The sequence below is a fragment of the Clarias gariepinus genome, chromosome 23 (genome assembly GCF_024256425.1).
Source record: "Clarias gariepinus isolate MV-2021 ecotype Netherlands chromosome 23, CGAR_prim_01v2, whole genome shotgun sequence".
Classification (NCBI taxonomy): Eukaryota; Metazoa; Chordata; class Actinopteri; order Siluriformes; family Clariidae; genus Clarias; species Clarias gariepinus.
In genome coordinates this window covers 74,424-97,605 of record NC_071122.1, presented here as the reverse complement: position 1 = coordinate 97,605, position 23,182 = coordinate 74,424, and the positions used below count along the sequence as shown (strand labels likewise).

Here is a 23,182-nt window from a genome sequence, read left to right as displayed (position 1 = left end):
TATAAAGATACATGCTATATATATATATATATATATATATATTCAATTCAATTCAATTTTATTTGTATAGCGCTTTTAGCAATTTTCATTGCCGCAAAGCAGCTTTACATAGTCAAAAGAATTATTTAAGTTTGTATGAAATGTGAATTTGTATGAATCAAAATGGTCAGTTTGTCCCTGGTGAGCAAGCCGAGGGCGACAGTGGCAAGGAAAAACTCCCTGAGATGGTAATAGGAAGAAACCTTGAGAGGAACCAGACTCAACAGGGAACCCATCCTCATTTGGGTGAAACAGAAAGAGTAAATGATCTGCATTTATACAGTGAGTAGGGTGGGAGGCAGTTCAGCTATAATAGCTGATGTTAATTGATGTTAATATGGAGTCCAGGTAGTTATTGAAGACCCAGGTAGACTTGTAAGAAGTTCCAGTCATGAACTATCGAACTGTCAAGTCCCCAGAGAAACAGTTGCCAACACCAGTCAAGGCCAGAACCATTTTCTAGGTGGAGAGAATCATTCCCAGACACCAGACGCATCCCAGAGAGACACACGGGGCATCCATGTGACGAGATCTTCAGCCAGAAGCGGGGCACCAGGATGGGTCAGACAGGTCCGGAGGGCAGAGGGAGTCTGGATCACTGGCAGCTCAGGAACGACATGTGTAGCTCGACAGAGAGAGAGAGAAAGAGTGAAAGGGGGGGACAGGAGGAGAGAGGAAAAAGAAAGAGGGGGGGAAAGAGAAGAAGAGGAGAGATGGCAGTTAGGTATGGTCACAGTCACACAATGTATAATGTGAATGTATATTAACTGTAGAGTGCAAGCAGAGACTCCGGCAGGACTAACTATGACAGCATAACTAAAAGGGAGAGCCAGAAGGAAACACAAACATGAGGGCTTCCTGACATGTAAAGCAAACAATCACCTCACCGTCAGCAAACCTGAGTGATCAATGAGAGTGAGGAAGACAGCATCCAAACATACCAGTTCACCATAATACTCTACGTCCATGAGTCCCCCAGATCTGCTCCTTTACCTATGGCAAATCTATTTATAAAAATGCTTGGCTAAATAAATAGGTTTTTAGCCTGGACTTAAACACTGAGACTGTGTCTGAGTCCCGAACACTATTTGGAAGACTATTCCATAACTTTGGGGCTTTATAAGAAAAAGCTCTGCCCCCAGCTGTATTTTTCATAATACGCGGTACTGACAAGCAGCCTGCATCCTTTGATCGAAGTAGGCGTGGCGGATCGTAAGACACTAGCATTTCGCTCAGGTACTGCGGCGCGAGACCATTTAATGCTTTATATGTCAAGAGTAGTATTTTAAAATCAATGCGAAATTTCACAGGGAGCCAATGGAGTGAAGATAAGATAGGGGTGATGTGCTCATATCTTCTGGTTCTGGTGAGGACTCTCGCTGCTGCATTCTGGACTAGCTGAAGCTTATTTATGCATCTAGCTGAACAACCAGACAGTAAGGCATTACAATAGTCCAACCTAGAGGTGATAAAAGCATGAACTAGTTTTTCTGCGTCGTTTGGCGACAATAAATTTCTTATTCTGGCAATATTTCTGAGGTGAAAGAATGCTATCCTGGTAATATTATCTACATGTGCTTCAAATGAAAGGCTGGAATCAATAATCACACCAAGGTCTTTCACTGTTGCATTTGATGGAACAGAAAGGCCATCTAAAGTTACGGTGTGATCTAAAATTTTACTCCTAGCTGTATGCGGTCCTATGACTAGAACTTCTGTCTTATCCGGATTTAGCAGAAGGAAGTTAATTAGCATCCAATTTCTTATGTCCTGCACACATTGCTCAATTTTAGTAAGCTGTTTTTTCTCATCAGGTTTTGCTGAGACATATAACTGTGTATCGTCAGCATAACAATGAAAACTAATACCATGCTTACGGATTATGTTGCCCAGAGGAAGCATGTAAAGGGAAAAAAGCAGTGGACCTAAAACTGAACCCTGCGGAACGCCAAACTCCACTAGAGAACATGCAGAATAATCACCATTTAAGTCTACATACTGATAACGATGGGTCAGATAGGATCTGAGCCAGGAGAGGGCTGTACCCTTAATTCCCACTACATTTTCTAATCTGTGAAGAAGAATAGCGTGATCAACAGTGTCAAAAGCTGCACTGAGGTCAAGTAATACAAGCATAGTTACACAACCCTGATCAGAGGCCAATAGAATGTCATTTACTACTTTAACGAGCGCTGTCTCTGTACTGTGATGAGGCCTAAATCCTGACTGATACAGTTCATGTATGCCATTTCTATGTATATATGAGCATAGCTGCTCCGCTACTATCTTTTCCAGGATCTTAGAGATAAAGGGGAGGTTTGATATTGGTCTGTAACTGGACAGCTGACAGGGGTCGAGGTCAGGTTTCTTAATTATTGGTTTGATAACTGCTAATTTAAAAGATTTTGGAACATATCCAATGCTGAGTGAAGAATTAATTATTCTCAACAGGGGTTCTATTATTGCTGGTACTATCTGTTTAAGAAAATGTGTCGGTACAGGATCTAATATACAGGTTGATGAATTTGAAGAAGAGATGAGTGAAATTAGTTCATTCTCTTCAAGGGGAGTAAAGTATTCTAGGTTCTGGTCTGACATGGCTAGATTAACATCTGCATCAATTACATTGTTCGGTTTCAAAACCTCAATTTTATGCCTAATATTTACAATTTTATTATTAAAAAAGTTCATGAAGTCCTCACTATTGCATGATGTTGTTGTGGAGATTTCTGCAGTGGTCTTATTTCTGGTTAATTTGGCTACAGCATTAAATAAGAATCTAGGATTATTTTTATTATTTTCTATAAGAGTGGAGAGATATGTTGATCTAGCTACACTAAGAGCTTTTCTATAGTTCAGGATGCTCTCCTTCCATGCTATTTGAAATACTAGTAATTTAGTTTGACGCCATTTACGTTCTAATTTCCGAGCGGTCTGTTTTAGAGTGCGCGTGTGATCGTTATACCAGGGAGCAAGTTTTTTATCTCTAATAATTTTTCTCTTAACTGGAGCTACATTATCTAGGGTATAGCGAAATGTCGACTCTAAATATTCAGTCGCCTGATCGAGTTCTGTGGGGTCAGACGGTGATCTAATCGTAGTTGGGAACTCTGGGAGATTACTGATAAAACTCTGTTTGGTAGTTGATGTGAATGTACGTTTTATACGGTAGCGCGGCGCTGTGTGTACATTATTATTGTGACACACTTGAATTGAGACAAGATAGTGATCTGAGATAACTTCAGATAGTGGTATTGTGAATAAATTTTTTATACTTAATCCAAATAATATTATTAAATCTAAAGTGTGACCTGCTTTATGAGTGGGTCCTACTACACACTGATTTACTCCTACCGAGTCCAGTATAGACATAAATGCAGTTCTCAGAGGGTCTTCTGGGTTTTCAAAATGAATATTAAAATCTCCAGCAATTAACATTTTGTCTACAGAAACGACTAGGTTTGAGAGGAAATCTGCAAATTCACTAAGAAATTGCGAGTACGGCCCTGGAGGTCTGTAAATGACAATTAGCGGGATCGACTGAGCTGACTTAATATAGTTAAATACACTTATGTTACTATAAAGAATTTCAAATGAATTAAATTTGTGTCCGTGTTTTTGTACAATAGTCAAATTATCATTGTGAATAACTGCGACGCCTCCTCCTCTACCAGTTAACCGAGGCTGGTGTATGTAGCTGTATCCAGGAGGACTAGCTTCATTTAGAGCCACATACTCGTCCTGTTTAATCCAGGTTTCTGTTAAACAGAGTATATCAAACTCCTGATCTGTGATAATTTCATTAACTATAACTGCTTTAGATGCGAGAGATCTAATATTTAACAGTCCTAGCTTCAGATCAGAGGTGCCGGCTGCGCATTCAGTCTGATCCAAGTTTGTGGTCTTTATGCTAATTAAATTACTAAAACAGACTTTCTGAGTCTTTCTAAATTTGTTTTTAGCTCGGGGAACAGACACAGTCTCAATAGAGTGAACCCTGAGTGACGACTCTATGCAGCTAGCAGACAGTTGGTTTAGCCTGTCTGTCTGCTCCCTGGCCTGGGCTCTGGATTGTCACCGATTAACTAGGCCTTTTCTAAGACTATGAGCTATACTACAAGAAATGAGAGCAGCACCTTCCCGAGTGGGATGGACACCGTCCCGCCCTAACAGGCCAGCTTTGCCCTCAAAGGTCTTCCAATTATCAATAAAGCCCACGTTGTTTTCGGAGCACCACCTGGACATCCAGCGGTTCAGCGACCATAACCTGCTGTAAGTTATGTCACCACGTCTCATTGGGATGGGACCAGAGCATACTACTCCATCGGACATCGCCTTCGCTAATTTAAACACCTCTATAAAGTTATTCTTACTAACCTCTGACTGACGAAGGCGTATATCGTTAGCTCCAGCATGTACCACTATCTTGGAGAACCTGTGCTGTCCTAGAGCCCTAAGATTACCTGCTATGTCCGGTGCTCTGGCTCCCGGGATACACCTAACCACTGCCGCTGGCGCCCCTAAAGGTCTAGCTAATTTCACGTGTCTCATTATAGAGTCTCCTATAACCAGAGCTCTTTCAGGTTTCTCAGTGGGTGCATCACTGAGGAGAGCAAACCTGTTGGACACGTGAAGCGCAGAAGAGGTGTGCTCCGGTGGGCTAGCCTTAGCGTTAGCTTTGGCTGAACGAGTATGCCGCCGAGTCGTCACCCACTCGCCCCGCTGTGAGGGCTCTAATGCCGGAGTCGGGGGCTGGTTATCTCCGCCTGCGGCACCCAGACTGTCCGCTACAGGAATAACACTGCTCTCACACTCTCTAACCCTCTCTAAAGTCTGGATGCGCTCCTCTAACGCTGAAATCTTCTCCGTCAGAGTGCTCACTAACACACACCTATTACAAATAAAATTACCGCTAACGACGGAGGAAGAATGTCTAAACATCCTGCACTCTACACACTGAACGAGCTGAATATTGGACATGATAACGTACCTGAGTCAGAGTTGTAGTTGTTTGGAGCTGAATTCCGTTTGTTGTTTTTAGAAAAAGAAACTCGCGCGTTCTGTGAAAATGCAGAAGGGATTTTTGATATCTTATGATACAACTTATGGTAAATAAAAGGGAACGGGAAGTGGCTTATATCTTCTGTGTACATTGAGTGATTTACATCAAACCTCAGCTTTACGTATATATATGTGTGTATTCGATGCATGCTATATATATATGTGTGTGTGTGTGTAATCGAGGCTGGCTCTATTCAGGGGCAAGAGGGGCAGCGCCCCATCAACTAAATGTCTGCACATGTTAATGTTATTCCTAAAATTAATATATTACAAGTTGATAAACTGATCTGCGGTAGCAGAGAAATCCGCTGAAAAAGGGACACTACACAATACGGTATTAGATGTCCCTCATGTCTCTGTCCCTCTGCTGTGCGTATTCATCCACAGGCTGCAGCGCGCGCGCGCGCTCTCTCTCACACACACGCACACACACACACACCTCCCGTGAAGCAGTTGCGGCGTTTTTCAGTTACAACAAGCACACCGATGAGTATAAGAATAAAATAAGGTAACAGTTTGATCTGTGTAGTTAGTGCCCTTGTATAGAATAAATGAATGAATAACACATTCCAACCACCTCTCAAAAGAGTGCCATAGTTTTGCAAAAATACTTGCAAAACATCAGCATACATTGGAGGGAACTTCTGAGGTGGTCAGTGATTGATGGCACGGTCGTTCGGAGGGGGTTGTGATCACACCTACAGTTCTTTTGTTTTAAGCTGTCGGTCAAATATCTCTCCACTTGAAATGGAAGCACAAAATTGAGGGGCAACATGCAAGGGATTTCAGCATCTCGACGCACAGTAGAAGCTGTTTATAAAGAAGACACTGTTTGTTTTTTATTTTGTAATCTTTCTCGTGTTTACCTTGTACTGTACAATGTATATTCATTTTATTAATGAATTGTTGTGAATAAACTACATATGCAGTTGATTTACCAGAAAGGACTTTTCAGTTTTTGTGTGCTAAACTAAACTTCAGGGTCGATTTTATTTGAAAAGTATATATATATATATAAATATATAGGGAAAAATTAAGAAACACGCTAAAGCGGAATATATATATATATATATATATATATATATATATATATAGCATGTATCTTTATACATTTGGAATCTGCATCTACATTTTCTGTTGCATGTATAGAATTAGTTTCAGCTGAAACTCATGATCAGGGGTGTTGGGGTACTTATGTAGTGATAATTAGTTTCAGCCAAATCATTAAAACTAACAATAGACTATGAGAGGTGGTTGGAAGGTGTTACTCTGAATATAAACAAACTAAATACAGCTTTTTTTCTCAGAGGTAAACAGAAAAGTGAAGTTGTTCAGCTGTTTAGTGTCACTATGTCATAACCAGTGAAACAACGTGGACTCATCGCTGTGCTTGTTGTAACTGAAAAAAACGCTGCAACTGTTCAAAGTCTTTCCACTTTCTTTGACCGCTGAAATCCGACACGACACCACGTTAGGCTACGTCTTGACTCATTTGCATATCGACGGTCATTAGATGTTGACCGAGAGCTCAGGGGAGGTGTGTGTGTGTGTGTGCGCGCGCGCGCGCGCGCGCCTACTTCGTGTACTTTTATAAACATTCTAAATATAAACAAACAACATACAGCTTTTTTTCTTTCTCAGAGGTAGTGTCACTATGCAGATGTTACACTCAGTGTAGTTACCGAAATCTTTGATTTAGTTCTCATTCAGTGGCCACACATCACCTCCACATTTCCCTCGCTTTTATTACATGAACATAAGCAGTAAAACATCCCGCAGGTTTATAATACACCGCGGCCAAGTGAACCACGTTCCCGCCGATTAGGCGCGTGGTCCGTTGCCTAGCAACACTGAACGAAACGAGGCATAATCGTGGTGTTTGCTTCGGTTATGACATAGCATAGTTTATTATCTGCTGTGGTAGATCTGATTTATTTACATTCAATAATGAGGCTTTATATCCTCAGGAGGGGTCATTACATATGTAATATGTAAAACAATATTGTTTTAGAGATAATTTTACGGAGGCTTCTAACAGAACGAATTAATTTTCTCAAAACCTTATAAAATTAAGTAAAGCGAAATTCCCTAAATGTCCTTATAAAATATCGCTGATTATCAACGCCAGAACGAATGGCGAATTGTCGATATTTTACGGAAGCATATATATATATATAAACTGCATATATGGAATGAAACCTGAGATAATTACATATACGCACTGAATGACGCATAAATAGTATGCGCGATTCCTTGCGCCATCTGCTGAGAGAAATGAGAATCGCAGGTTGGAAAAGACAGGAAACGTCACGCCGCCGCGCAGCTGTCAGCGATTTCACGTAAATAAGAGCAAAATAGCTTTATATTGGCTTTTACTGGTGCGATTTAAAAAATTTAAGCATACAGGGTGATTAAGCTCACAGAACTAGGAAAAGTCATGAAAGGAGGGTCCTGAAAATTGATCGAGTGTGAAGTATTTTTTTTTTTTTACCCCCTTGCGGTCAAATGACCGCTGCTCGGCGCTTCTAGTGTTAAATAAGCGCTGGTTTTGCGGCGCTCTGCAAAGCGCACGCAGATGTGAGCCGCTTTATCACAGTCATATTATACTAACATATTTTTGCTTTGTAGTAGACCGTAGTGGCGAGCCTCTGAATACGCCGTTTTAACGGAGTTGGGAATAAGGATCACCGCACCGGCAGAACTAAACTAATGATTATGAATGCGTCGGGGAAACCAGCAAGTTTGACTGGCCATTTCAATAATTCACTGATAAGTTGACACAAACACACACACACACACACACACACACAGCAGACCAAATCGTCATTAGCACGTTCCTCCCCCCAACCGCACAGCAATGAGATACATACATTTAAACAATTTATTCATACAGATGTCCCTGTATGTGTATGTGTATGTGATACTGCTCTTTAATTTAGTAGTCTAATTAGCACGCGTAAAGTTTTCCAGAGCGCACCGGCAGAAGTAGAGTAATGATTATGAATGCTTCGGGAAAAACAGCCATGAAACTCACTCTGACCATTTTAATAATTAATTAATAAATTAGTGATTTCTTTGGTTTCGGCTGTGCTGATGGTAATAATGTCATCTCCTCGTCTCCGCACAGGTGGACGCGCCTACAATTCACTTTTCATATGAATTACATAATCTAATAATTTGTTTTTCAATATTTTATATAAAAGCAGATATTTCGCTTTCTATAAGTATATATTTTTCACACAAAATATAAGATGAAGAACACAAAATATAAGATGACGCAAGACCCTACACGTGTAGCTTTTCTAATTACACATAATAAAATCTAAAGGCTCAGTGTGTTAACGTTTAGGTTGCTTAAATTTGATCCTAAAAATATTTAAATTAATTTTAATTTTAAATTTGTACTGTAATGTTACTAGTGTGATTATGAATTCGTTTAATTACAATGTTTCACTTGATTTTATCTGCTGTAGGAAAGTGTTTCCTACAGCACTTAAACAAGAGAGAAAGATGTTTACAAGCTACCTCTAATGATGCATTCTGGGATCGTTAGATTTCTTGCAAATGGAAAAATGGGGAACGAGTTTGTGCTTGTTTTGAAACTGGCAACCCAGGTGCATTTTGATTGTTTTCTGTGGAAGTTCTTTGTGATTTCATGACCCAAATTTTGTCTCAGCTGTGGCCTTTATGCTGTGCTCAGTAACATAGTACCTGCTACAGCATGATTGAAAAACCAAATACAATAAAAATAATAGGATGTGCTGGATCAAGTGCTATTTTGTAAAACAATAATGTGGCAGAGGCGTATTGGCACTGGTAAAGTTTCAGTTTCAGTGTTTCAGTTTCAGTGTTCCTGTTAGACATTTATTTCAAAGTGTGCCTCTTTTATTCAAATATCATCATATTTTACGGTGGTGTAGTCGTTAACATTGACGCCTTGCACCTCCAGGGTCCAGGTTCGATTCCTGGTCAGGCTCGATTCCCGTCTGTGTGTGCATAGAGTTTGTATGTTCTCCCCTTGCTTGGTGTGTTTCCCCCGGGTACTCCAGTTTCCTCCCACAATCCAAAGACATGTATATTAGGCTAATTGGCATTTCCAAATTGCCCATAGTGTGTGAATGGGTGTGTTTGTGTGTGCCCTGCGATGGATTAGCACCCTGTCCAAGGGGTACTCTGCCTCGTGCCCTAAGTCTCCTGGGATAGGCTTCGCTCCCGTGATCCTGAATACAGGATAAAGGGGTATAGAAGATGACAAATGTAATGAAATCCTGCTACTTGGTATCAGTTTAATTTTGCTCGTCCAAAATCATATATATATATATATATATATATATATATATACACACATTTTTTTACTTTTAGGTTTCTTTGAATGTATTTTTATCTAGAGCGGTGTTTGACTGGGCGTGTACGCTGAAACTAGCTCAGGCCCTATCGCAAGGATTGACCTATCTGCATACAGAAAGGATTGACCTATCTGCTTACAAAAGAATGGTAAGGACTTCAGACCCATGTGTAACACATTATCTTGTACCTTCATTCAGCAGTATGAGCAAATAGATAATGAGCAACATTAACCAGCCGTGGCTACAACTAATTAGGTATCCATTACCAGTACTATCACTGCAATGACCATGACTTTCAAGGTTTTTTTAATCAGAAATGGTTTATGATGTAATTCATGATTCCCGTTGTAGCTCTTAAGATGGCAATGTCAGATGAACTTTATAATTCCACTCATAATTGTCGCCCTAATAAAGTTGCATGAATCTCATAATTCCAGTTGTACTGAAGCTCTAATAGTGTTGATGTTCAGGTAAACTCTATTTAGTAACTCCAAGGAAACTTTTTTTTAAACAACTTTTTTATTTCAATTTTATTATGTTTAACTTATGGCATGGATAAAGTTTTGTAACATTCCATATTTCAGTTGTACAGGATTTTGTAGAGGATTTGGGCCAGCATAAAAAAAAGAGTAAAATCTATTTTTTCCCCTAAGAATTATGACTTTTTTCTCAGAATTCAAACTTTAATCTCAATTAAAGTCAGAATTCCAAGATTAAAGTCAGAATTCTGACCTGTTTCTCAAAATTCTGGTGGACAAAAGTAAAAATTCTGAGTTTAAAGTCAGAATTCTCTGATTAAAGTCAAAAGATTGTGGGGAAAAGATCAGGAATTTATACTTATATATATATATAAGTATAAATTCCTGATCTTTTCCCCACAATTTCACTTGTCATGTAGACACCCACAGTGAAAAATGCTTATACAAGAGCTTGGAGAAGTTCAGGCTTTGCATTTTGCAGATCGCTCACTGGAAGGTGCAACCCTTTCAGACTGACTGTTAGGACACAGGGTGCATCTTTTCATTTTCAAATTTACTGAATTAACTACAGTGGGAGCCACGTCAAACAGCCGCTTGGAGCATGATAGGTCCATGACAGGACCGTGACAGGACCATGATCGATCCGTGCACGGAATGTGATCCCCCGCGATGACGTAGTTAACGATGCCCCGCCCCATAAACGCCCCCATGCGCTTTCTAAAAAGATGGTTGCAATGCTGTATAATTCCGCCAGATGGAGCATTGACTGCTTCAGTTAACTGCAGTGTCCAAGCAGCCGGTTACTATATTTGATATATATATAACATAACTTACGTCAACATAGTTTCATAAATAGATTATGTGGTAAAAAAGAGGGATAAAAAACGATTCATAAAACAGATTTAAATCCCTCAATACACAATCCATGATGCTTATGCTATTTTTAATTAATGATTAAATTAATTAATAAAACTACTTATTGCAATATTTTTCACGACATCCTTAATAATACTTAAAGACACGGTAACATCTGTAATTTATCTATACCGGTCGTTGTAGGTACGGAATACAATGCGGGCTATGTACAGTATTTTACATTACGGTGTATTTTATCTATTTCCGTTTAATACACTGGTAGATAATATTTTGCTGCAAAGTAACGCTTAAAATTTAACTTCTGCTTGGGTTTGTTTTCGTTATATTTTTTATGTTTTCGCTAATGTTTTTTTTCGCTGATAGTCAAAAATTGGCATAACAAATCGATTAATAATGCATAATATCTAAAACAAATATCTGTCCATACGGATCAGTATGTCTTTAGTCATTTAACCAGTATAACGTCTCCCATTAAAGATCTGATGGGACATTAATCACTTATCACTACGGTGAATACATGCGGCAGCAGAGACAGATTAAATCCCCTTAAACATTCACACTTGAACACAATACTAACAGAACTAAACAGGTCCAGAGGGTCAGCGCCTGTTATCAGGACAGGAATCATCTACAGGATAGTACTGTAATTTTTACTGCTTATATATTTTTTGCCATAGTTTCATTTGGTTTTACGCGATTTCATGTTTTATTTGTTTGTGTGTACGTGTGTGTGTGTGTGTGTGTGTGTGTGTGTGTGTGTGTGTGTGAGAGAGAGAGAGAGAGAGAGAGAGAGAGAGAGAGCGTGCGCGCGGGAGAGGGCTTATATTGTGATTTATTCAAGGTTACTAAAGACTGGCTTACTACTACTAATAAAATATTTCAATGTAACCCATGGGTCTCAATCACAAAATCAGCCAACGCTGTAAACAGATGACAAGACAAATTATATAGGCTACTCTGAAACGTTAATTTGAACATTAAAAAAAAAAAAAAAAAATATATATATATATATATATATATATATATATATATATAACGGGGCTTCTCAGTCTTTCGTTAATTTTACTACTGACTGAAAACCAATGCGGCTTATTAAAGATGCACTGTTTTATTGGACATGGCTGTTTTGTAATGTTCCGCGATATAAACACTGTCTACGGTTCGAATATACTGTGAACGTCTCAAAGTCACGTCTCTAGATCCTTCTGCAGTAATGTTATCGTGGTGTTAATTATTAACGTATCGATGTATTTCACTTGCAGACAAAATAGTCTAGTAATGAAAGTAATGAATTCGTCACTACTCTTCTCTTACGCAACACGGCTAAAAAGATAATAAAAATGACACCAATCCTGCCATGATGCTACCCTGTCCATACACAACACTGGCTGGGGAGATGAACTCAGACTTTCCAAAACTTACTATTATTTCATGAGATGAAATTAAGCTAGGATGAAGAGGACAGAAGTGAACTCCCCTCTGTGTAATATCTAAGTAGAGTGTAACTGGGGCAGCCACAAAATGCCCCCCGTGTAACTCTGATTAGGAAAAGCTCACAGACACCAAACCTGCAGCACTTCGGTGTAATTTTTATTATCTTTTTAGCCGTGCTGCATGAGAGAAGAGTAGTGACAAATTCGTTACTTTTAATAACTTGATGTTTGATTGAATATTATATAATTTCCAAGTTTGATAGTGTCGATTTTAGAGTGCATTATACGATGCGAAAAGGAAGTAAATAAACACGTAGCAATGCAAAGAGGACAGAGCTGCGAAATATTTAAGCAATATAAATTCAACAAAGTGTGATCATAATGGTTGTTGTTGCTGCTGTTTATGTAATTGGTTCCACCGTGTTACTGAACGCAACTGTGTTCACAAAACCGAGCGGAGGGAAAGAAAAACACTCGCTAACGCGTTTGAATGAAAAGGGGCGGCGGCTTTTCTTTGAAGATAGCGATTGCGTAATGGGCGGCAATCCGTGGCAGGGGGGTATAACACACCTCTGAACGTCTTTTGTCTTGTAAATGATTATCTTCGTTCACCTTCCAATCCCCCACAGCGCACACACTCTCTACACTGTTGCTATGTCTGTTGGGGCACTTGGTTATACACAGCACCTTAATGTATGAAACACTTACTTCCTGGTTTGTTTAATTTTAAATATTGCTTATTACCTTTTCCCGCAAAATAAACATTAAACATAAACAACATGTTATCATTGTGTAAATTAACATATTGGTGTCTTTTAATTAAGGACAAAAACAGACCCTGCGCTTGTGTTTAGGACTGATGCTGAACAGCTGTGTTCATAGGTTTAATCAACGATTTACAAGACAACAGTTAAAGCGGTTGTGGATGAGAGGTGTGTGTGTGTGCGCGCGCGCTCCTGCATTTCTCCGTTGGTTTAACACAAACATTTTGCGCACAGACAAGTAAGTCTGAAGTACCCCTCCCCCCGCCAAACACACACACACAGAGCAATTAGCACCATGTCATAGTCAGTATTCTCCACTGAGGTTTCTTACCTTCCAAGTTTGTCTTTGCTCTTTTAATGGATTCTTAAAACCCCCCAAAACATTATACTGAGAAAAAAATAATTATGGGTCACAATCACAAACACAAACTAGCACAGATACATATGATCAAGTGTTTAACTGTTGTTTTCATTCGTTTCTATAACCAGTAATAATAATAATAATTATTATTATTATCATTATTATTATCCCAACTCTTTGACTATTTAAAACAACGTCGGGTCCCATTTTTTGCACATTGAAGTTGTTGGTTTAAGTAAATGTATTTTTAAATACACAAACAATCCCCCAACAATTAAAACACGCACACATGACTTTAAAAATAAAATTTATTCTTTCAAAACTAGTCAAAAGTAAAAGTAAAAACAAATAATTTGTATAAAACAGGTGAAAACATGTTTAATTTTTGCTTAAAGGTCATTAAAATACCCGGATAACACCAGCTGCTTATCAGTCTCTATCTAGTTCTTTTATATTAAAATATCATTTTTTAAAAATATTAAAGAGGGAACTGTTTAATTCTTTATTTCCCCCCTAAAGTATCAGAGGTTTTGCAATTCTATGTTCAGAATATACAGTAGACCTGACCAAACATCATTCTAAAGCTGTTGCACTGTGACGTCATCCCTCCTACAGCTCCCTTTAACAGCTTGTTCAGGCTCCTCCAGTAGCTCCAAAAGGCCAACCGTCATCCGTCTGACCCCCCAATCCTCCAGGGCGGAGCTCTGCTTAAAGACAAAAGGAGAATTTAGTGAAGACAAAGATAAATAAACTTTACAGAATATCTAGTTGTAATAAATATAAAAGATATTAGTAAACCTACACCACAGAGTGTGTAAAATACTGTTTTGGGGAATTCTGGAATGTAAATAAACTGGGATAACTTTAACCATTGAACTTTGTTAGTGTTAACCCCGGTTTGTCTGTATTATCGTCTGCATTAAATTAAAATGCGCTTTTCATACAAATAAGTTAGGCGATATAACACTCGTATATATTAGTTCATCTCTGAAGCCAAACTATAACTACCCGAGTACAGAAGCCCCCCTCACCTCCTCCCACACACACCTCCCCCCACACAAACCCCCCCACTCCTTAACTGATAAACACTTCAGAGTTTTATCCAGTTCGGTAACTAAGCGCTCGCGCTACCGCGCAAAGTCACGGCCAAATTGAGAAAAATATAAACCCGGTTATGAGCGTTTAGCTCGCGAGCTCCTGTACATCTATCCTCAGCTCGTGTTCCTCATGAACTGCATCACATTATATTCACAGATATAACCTGCAGATTAACTCTTACCCAAAGAATAAATAAACGCTGAATTTATCCAGACATGCGGTCAGACTCTAAAGACATTTTTATAGAGCACAAACACTCTTCATCCGGTAGTGCAGCTTTTGTAATAGGGACATTAATAGTATTTTCGAAGCTTTAGTGTCTTTTTTAGTTAAAGAGGAGTGACATTGTGAGTTTGTGACACTGACAGTAAGCTGTAACTCCAGACTTGGTAAACAGATCATTAAGTTATCTAAAGTTACATCTGACCGCTGCTGGTGCTGCCAGTGATTTTCAAAACGGCCGGTAAAAAAACTAAACTGGAAAATAAACTGTAAACTAATCCCAAACAAATTTTATAAATAAAACACCACTTACCGCGAAATAGTCCATTAAGCCGCCATCTTCATCTCTAGTGCAGTTTGGCAGCGTCAGTTCGGTGGGGGTGGGTTGTTAAAATCACGTGATTGCAACTCAGCGCAACTAAATTGCTGGCTTGTGTTAACGGGTCCTTAAGAACGAAGCGCCATCTAGTGGTGGAACCAGGTAAATGCATAAATAGGGCTTGAATGGGCGTGTTTACTGTGAAATCTTGACACGCCTTTCTCGAAGTAAAAGGAGGGGGGACTACGGCGTGCATAAGGCAGCCGTACGCCATTCGTACGCCATTCACACTTCCGCGGCTATTTGGCGTGGCTCCATCTGTAAACTGTAAAATTTTGAAAATAAGACTCTTAGCCTCTTGTCTTACTTCCTGACAATGTTTTTCAATCAGGTCTGCTCATATTACTGGAAGGTGTCATTAATTCTAGAGTTGATGCACTTGATACAACCCAAAATACATTGTTTGTTTGTTTTTCTCCTTATCTTGTAAAAGCCTATAAACCAGCAGTGGCGCACTGTGATCTCAGCAACAGTAATGTTCTGGTGAAAGCTGATGGTTCTTGTGTTCTGTGTGACTTTCTATGCTCCACGGTGCTAGAGTGCAAAGCCTTGCGGGGTTATACTAGCATAGTAGAGGTTTGTTTCATTTATTCATTATCTAACCCTTGTTTTTTGTTTTTCTGATATGTTAAACACAATTCGGATAATTATTGTATGAAATGTGATCAGGGGGTTGCATAGAGTAGCCACTTACTGTAAATATGTTTACTAGTAACCATGCGGTAAAGAAATGAATTGAGATGTTAAAGAAGAATCAAGAATTATCAAATTCTGGCCACAGGGCCGTCAACACAAATGGTCCATCTGAAATTGTGTATTACGAAACACAGATTTTTTTGATGCACTGAAATGGGATGATAACGAGGGTTATGCGCGGACCACTGAGCTTCTACGGAACGCAGTAAAGGCCAAAAAGGACTGTTAGCGTTTTTTAATCCCCTGACGAACTCTAGCCATCAGGATGTGTTTCCCTTGCTATCTTGGACATATTTAGAAAGATGAACCTCGTCTGAGTCACTTGTAGGCTGTAAACATGTCAGTACATGCGTTGTATTGTTTATATTTAATTACTGGTATACACTACCCATGATTTATTTATGCTATTTTATCAAGGGATTTTTTTAAAATACAGTATATATTTAATATAAAGAAATGGACCACTACGAGTGCTGATTTCTTTCATATACAGTTTGGGTTTAATTAAATAATGTGACCTAGTGAATTGACATCACATGGATAAAAAGGCTAATTATCTCGCATAATAATAATAATAATAATAATAATAATAATAATTATTATTATTATTATTATTATTATATGAAATATTTTATTAATAATAATAATAATTTATATATAATAATAATTATTATTATTATTACTATTATTATTATTATTATTATTATTAATAATGTCTTGAGACTGTATCTGACGGGTCTCTATTTTGGCATTATGGTTTTGCTGTAAAGGCATATTTGATATGAAATATCAGACAAAATACTGACATGTTTACAGCCTACAAGTGACTCAGCCGAGGTTCATCATTCTAAATATGTCCAAGATAACAAGGGAAACACATCCTGTTGGCTAGAGTTCGTCAGGGATTAAAGAACACTAACTGTCCTTTTTATTCTTTACCGCACTCCGTAAAAACTTAGTGGTCCGCGCATAACCCTCCGCGGGCGAGCCTTCTCCTAAATGCGCGTTCTGATGGGGGAACCAACTTCAACACAGCAATCCCTGAGCTGTTCCTGTTATGTGCTAAATGTTACAGATGGTTAACGAATTGTTGTATGTAGTTTATTGGAGCTCCTGAGTGCCATATAATGTATACTGCTGTATAATGTAGTGGTTTTATCATAGCTAGAGATCTTCTGAATAGTTAGTTATGTGCTTACACAATGTATGTAACAGTCAAGAAAAGGGGCTTTTGTTCAGGTTCTATCTATTCTATTATAAAGTCATTAAATACATGTTTATACTCCTTATAATATGTATGATTGTGTGTTTTTCTTCTTACAGTGAACTGTGTGTAAATCATCAACTGCCTGTGTATCAGCTGATTTCTACACCAGCTTTACATCCTGAGCAGAAGGTGAGTGCTCAGAAGTATTTACCTCTCTTTTCAAGAACACCACTAAGCACATCTTAATCAGGGGACAGGGACACATTTCTCCTTATGGACATAATGTGTGTGTTAATGAATGGTGGAGATGGGGCCAAATTTTGCAGCAATCCTTAATAGCAAAACCAAATAATTTTGCTATTTATAATAAAATAAACAGTATTACTAAAAGCTTGCATTCTATGAAATTTTGTGTGCGTGCCTGCCTGCGTGTGTCAAACTGATGTCATATGATGTCAAACATCATGAAGTGATATTAACTTGCTTATAAACCCATATGTGGATGTATATTACAGAGATGCCATGGAGCTGCATAGTAACACCATGAAGTCTTTTTACTAGACACTTATATTAACATGTCTTTATTTCTCCCCTGTTGTAGATTGTCGTGGAGAGGTCAGACCCTTGATGCTCTGCCTTCTTGCACCACCAATACATACATGTATTTTATTAATTTGTAAATAAAGTCTTTAATATAATTTATAGTTGAGTATTTATTTCTAGTTTGCTTATTATTTAGCAAAACATTTAAAGTGCATGTAAAGCATTGCTGCAAATGACACTGAATAGAATCAGATGTTACTCCACTTTGTGTGAGGGTACAGGCTTAAATACAGTATGTGATATTAGCATTAATAAGGTTTTTCTGCTAACTAAAGCATGCTGCCTTGGAGATATTAGTGACATCTCTGTTTCAGTTCGAACAACATATTCCATAATATTTATGAATACATTAATCCCATATGTTCAGCAGTTAAAACAGAGGTTCTTAAACATTTTACAGCAAAGGACTCCTTCAACTGTAAACCAACACCTCTGCATACATTTACTTATAGTGCATTTCCAAAAATTTATTTTTATGGTATTCAAAAAGTAAAGCTTTTTGTTTTCATTTAAATGATTACTGCTTACACCTCCATAAAAATCAAAAATCTAGTATGTCAAAATATTAAAATATATTCACTTCGATCATGGGGAAGACTGCTGACCTAACAAATTGTCCAGAAGATGATCATCTACACCTTCCAGAAGGAGTGTAAGCCCTCAAGGTCAAACTTTACCACCAACTATTTACTATAGTAGCAACTTATATCGATGTACTGTGAATGGAATGTTCAAGAATCAGAGTATCATAAATTGGCAAATAATTAAAATACACATGTAAACAATGAGTGTGACATTAGAAATACAGTTTATTTAAAAAAATTAGAATATCATGCAAGTGTTTAAAAAAAAGAAAACACACCCACAAGGGAAACGTCATACACTTAGAAAGAAAAAAAAAATCATAGACCACAAGGGGAAAATGATACATTCACAAGAGAAAAAAAAATCATACACTCACAAGGGAAAAATACTACGTAGACAAGGGGAAAAAAATATACTTGCATGGGAAAAGGCACACATTTACGACACATACGACTGCACGGCCACTAGCAGCTCCAACATCGTTGTGAAGTTTGCGGACGACACAACAGTGGTGGGTCTAATCACCAACAGTGATGAGACGGCATACAGGAAGGAGGTCAGTGCCCTGACACATTGGTGCCAGGGGAATCATCTCTCCCTCAATGTCGGAAAGACCAAAGAGTTGATAGTGGACTTCCGGAGGTGTAGGGGTGCACATTCCCCCATCATCATCAACGGCGCTGCTGTGGAGAGAGTGAGCAGCTTCCACTTCCTGGGTGTCCAAATAGCAGAGGATCTCACATGGTCAGTTCATACTGACAAAACAGTGAAGAAGGCGCAGCAGCGACTCTTCTTTCTCAGGAGACTAAAGAGATTTGGCATGAGCCCCCGCATACTTAGGTCCTTCTACCGCTGTGCCATCGAGAGCATCCTCACTGGATCCATCACGACCTGGTACGGCAACAGCATCGCCTACAACCGCAAAGCTCTGCAGAGAGTGGTGCGGTGTTCCGTGAGCTTCCCTCCCTCCAGGACATCTACAGGAAGCGGTGCCTGAGGAAAGCGAGGAGGATCATCAAAGACTCCAGTCACCCCAGTTACCCAAATAATTGCCTTTTTGCACAACATTCATTGCGGACATTCCTTATACATTTATACACAAGTAGACACACTCCCACAATCGTGTGTGTATGGGTATATACATGTATGCATATGTGTGTATGTGCATATGTAGATATATGTATATATATGTATGTATATATATATAGACGTGTATATGTGTGTATATTCTGTATGTGTATATATGTATACTTATACTCACCTTTTTTTATTGTTATTTTTTTAATAACACTTGCACAATATTTATACTACTGTATTATCCATATGTATATTTATTTTTATAATTGTCCACCACTATTGCTTGTGTAGCTTGCACATAAGAATTTCACTCACATGTACGGTACCAGTGTACCAGTAACGTGATGTGACAATAAAAGCGACTTGACTTGACTTGACTTTACAAGGGAAAAGTAATATACGTACACGGGAAAAAGCACACATTTACAAGAGAAAAATAATATACTTACACATGAAAAATAATATACTTACATGGGAAAAAGTACACATTTTCAAGGGAAAAGTAATATAAGTACACGGGAAAAAGCACACATTTACAAGAGAAAAAAAAATACTTACACAGGAAAAATAATATACATACACAGGAAATAGAACACATTTACTAGAGAAAAATAATATACTTACACGGGAAAAAGTAAACATTTTCAAGGGAAAAATATTACACCACAAGGGGGAAAAAAACATGCTCCAGAAGGGCAAAGCATCTCCCTGGAGCATGTGTGCGAGAACTAACTTTCTCGTTTAAGTTGCAAGCTAAACGCTAAAGCTAATGCGCAAGGCACTATGGGATTTTGAGGCCAACACGGACAAAATGAACACTTGGAAGCCAGGGTTATGTGCAAAATTTTTTATATTGCTTATTTTCTAATTAAATTCGTTGAGTGTAATTTGTGATTTGTAAATCATAAACCTACGAATTTATGTCCTAATATAATATTTGATAGAGTTTATGTACGGGGACAATCCGGGGGCGGGGGCCATTTTAGCGCGTAACACCGGTAAGGTTTCGTCTTTAGTTACCTTCTGCCCTTATTCCCATAGTCCTTTGCGTATTAGCATTTAGCTTGCAAAATACGGGAGAAAGACAGTTCTCACACGGGAAAAAGCAGTTGCGCACAAACGGGAAAAAGCACACATTTTCAAGGGGAAAAAACACATTTATAAGGGAAAAAACATACACATATACGGGTAAGATGATTTGCCCTTCTGGGCCACCGTAAGTCGAGGCCAGAACCGTCTTCTAGGTAGAGAAAATCATCCCCAGACACGAGACGCATCCCAAAGAGACACACGGGGCATCCATGTGACGAGATCTCCAACCAGAAGCGGGGCACCAGGATGGGTCAGACAGGTCCGGAGGGCAGAGGGAGTCTGGATCACTGGCAGCTCAGGAACGACATGTGTAGCTCGACAGAGAGAGAGAAGGAGAGAGAGGAGGAGAGAAAGAGCAGGAGAGAGAGAAGAAGAGGAGAGATAACAGTTAGGTCTGGTCACAGTCACACAATGTATAATGTGAATGTATATTAACTGTAGAGTGCAAGCAGAGACTCCAGCAGGACTAACTATGACATCATCACTAAAAGGGAGAGCCAGAAGAAAACACAGACATGAGGGGGAACTGAGATGTAAAGCAACCAATCACCTCACCGTCAGCAAACCCGAGTTATCAATGAGAGTGAGGAAGACAGCATCCAAACATACCAGTTCACCATAATACTCTACGTCCATGAGTCCCCCAGATCTGCTCCTTTACCTAAGGCTAATCTATTTATAAAAATGCTTGATTAAATAAATAGGTTTTTAGCCTGGACTTAAACACTGAGACTGTGTCTGAGTCCCGAACACTATTTGGAAGACTATTCCATAATTTTGGGGCTTTGTAAGAAAAAGCTCTGCCCCCTGCTGTAGTTTTAATAATACGCGGTACTGACAAGCAGCCTGCATCCTTTGATCGAAGTAGGCGTGGCAGATCGTAAGACACTAGCAGTTCGCTCAGGTACTGCGGCGCGAGACCATTTAATGCTTTATATGTCAAGAGTAGTATTTTAAAATCAATGCGAAATTTCACAGGGAGCCAATGCAGTGAAGACTACTGCTCTGGGAGCTGCTGATGCGGTATTCTGACCTCTGCAATGGTATAGGTTTATGTTTTTTTTTTAAATAGATGCTTGTAAAAAAAAATAATCTTTATCCTTAAAAAAAACATTACGCATTTGGATTTAAGAACAATCTTCATTTCATTCTAGTAAAATTAAGGAAGCCTGAATATAATTCCAACTGGTAAGTTCATGCAGCCTAAATAATAATTCTTTGATGTACCCTCTCGATATGGCTAAAAGTAATAAATAAAACAAATATTTACATTTCAGGTAGGTGTCTCAATGTCACTGGTTATGTTATTGATAATTTCTAGATTTTCCAGTTCCAGAACATATGTTGCCCTATGAGACGGAACTGGGACACAATCCTTCCCTTGAACACCTACGCATGTTGGTATTGGAGAAAAGATCCAACAGTGGGCATTCATGGACACTATGGACACATTCATGCACAATTTTTGCATTCATACATTCATGGACACTATGGACACATTCATGCACAATTTTTGCACTATATACTTATACTTTCATTATGGACCACTGCACAAATCACTTTAATAATAAGACACTTTAAGAAGACAGTCACTTTATGCATATTTGCACACCTCAGCCATTTTTTTACATTACTTATGGACAACTTTCTATTTTCTTCTTTCATATTTATATATTATATATTTTTTTGTTCTTATTTGTACAGTATATTTTTATTCATATTTTATCTTAGGTAGCACAGTATATTTTTACTTTTACTAGTTGATTTCATTTTCCTGCAACATTTCTTTTACTGCAATATGTCTTTATTTTTACTTGTACAGTATATTTTACCAGTTACCTTTATTTTCTACCGTATTACCGTTTATTTATATTTATTCTTATGTTTAAGTTTTTTTATTTTAAGGTCACTGTAGTCGGAAAAGCATTTTACTGCATATCGTACTGTGTATGACCGTGTACATGACAAATAAAATTTGAATTTGAATTTGAAAAATTTGAGATTGCGTCGAACTATACCTCGTTCATGGGCCAGGGTCTCTCAGGTACGTCCTCTGTGGTTGCCATAGTTTTCCTGAACACTTTTCCTGACCCTGCCTTTAAACATAAGTGCCTACTTTTAAGCCTAAAAAAACATTTAGTATTTTGGTCCATCCACATGCCATCCGTAACATCGGGCGATGAATACTTCCCACCCTGAAGATATTTCCATAGTTTCTGTGGCAGTTACTTAAGAGATCAGGTTGCCAGCTTGACGCCCGATTGTCATTCACACATTATGGGCAATTTTTTTGGGAACCTGTGGAAGGAAACCAGATCACCAGGAGGAAACCCATCAAGTGCAAACTCCATGCACACAGAGCCTGGAATTGTACCCCAACCCTAGAGGTGCCACCATAGTGCCACCTAAAAACACCTACAGTATGGGATTAAAAAACAGATTACTCTTGTGACAATGTTAAAAATATCATACATTTTTTTCACTAATAGTTTTATAATGAGTCTAATTGACTTTATTTTCAGGGACAGCTTCTTCACAAGCTCCTTGAAGATTGCTGGGATCACGATGAGGATGCAAGACTCACAGCAGAGTGTGTGGCCAACAGGCTAGTGTCTTTACCTCCCCAATGCTGCTTTCTAATGAATGAAGTCGGAGTGTAAATTTAATGTTTTACACATTACTTATAATAATAATAATTAGGCTTATTATATACTATATACTTATACGAGTAATACTTGTTGTACTTTTACAAGCGGTAGTTAAAGAACGGTGCAGAGAAGATAAATGAAAGATTGAAATTTAATTTCATGTTAGTGAGAAATCCAAAGTAAATGTAGCACAGACATTTATTTATGTACATTTAG

General features: G+C 38.4%; 1 pseudogene; it reads left to right on the top strand.

Annotated features, from left to right (window-relative positions):
• The window catches only part of LOC128511708 (anti-Muellerian hormone type-2 receptor-like), a 28,068-nt pseudogene extending 5,090 nt beyond the window's left edge, over positions 1–22,978 (top strand).
• Positions 22,979–23,182: the final 204 nt, after the last annotated feature.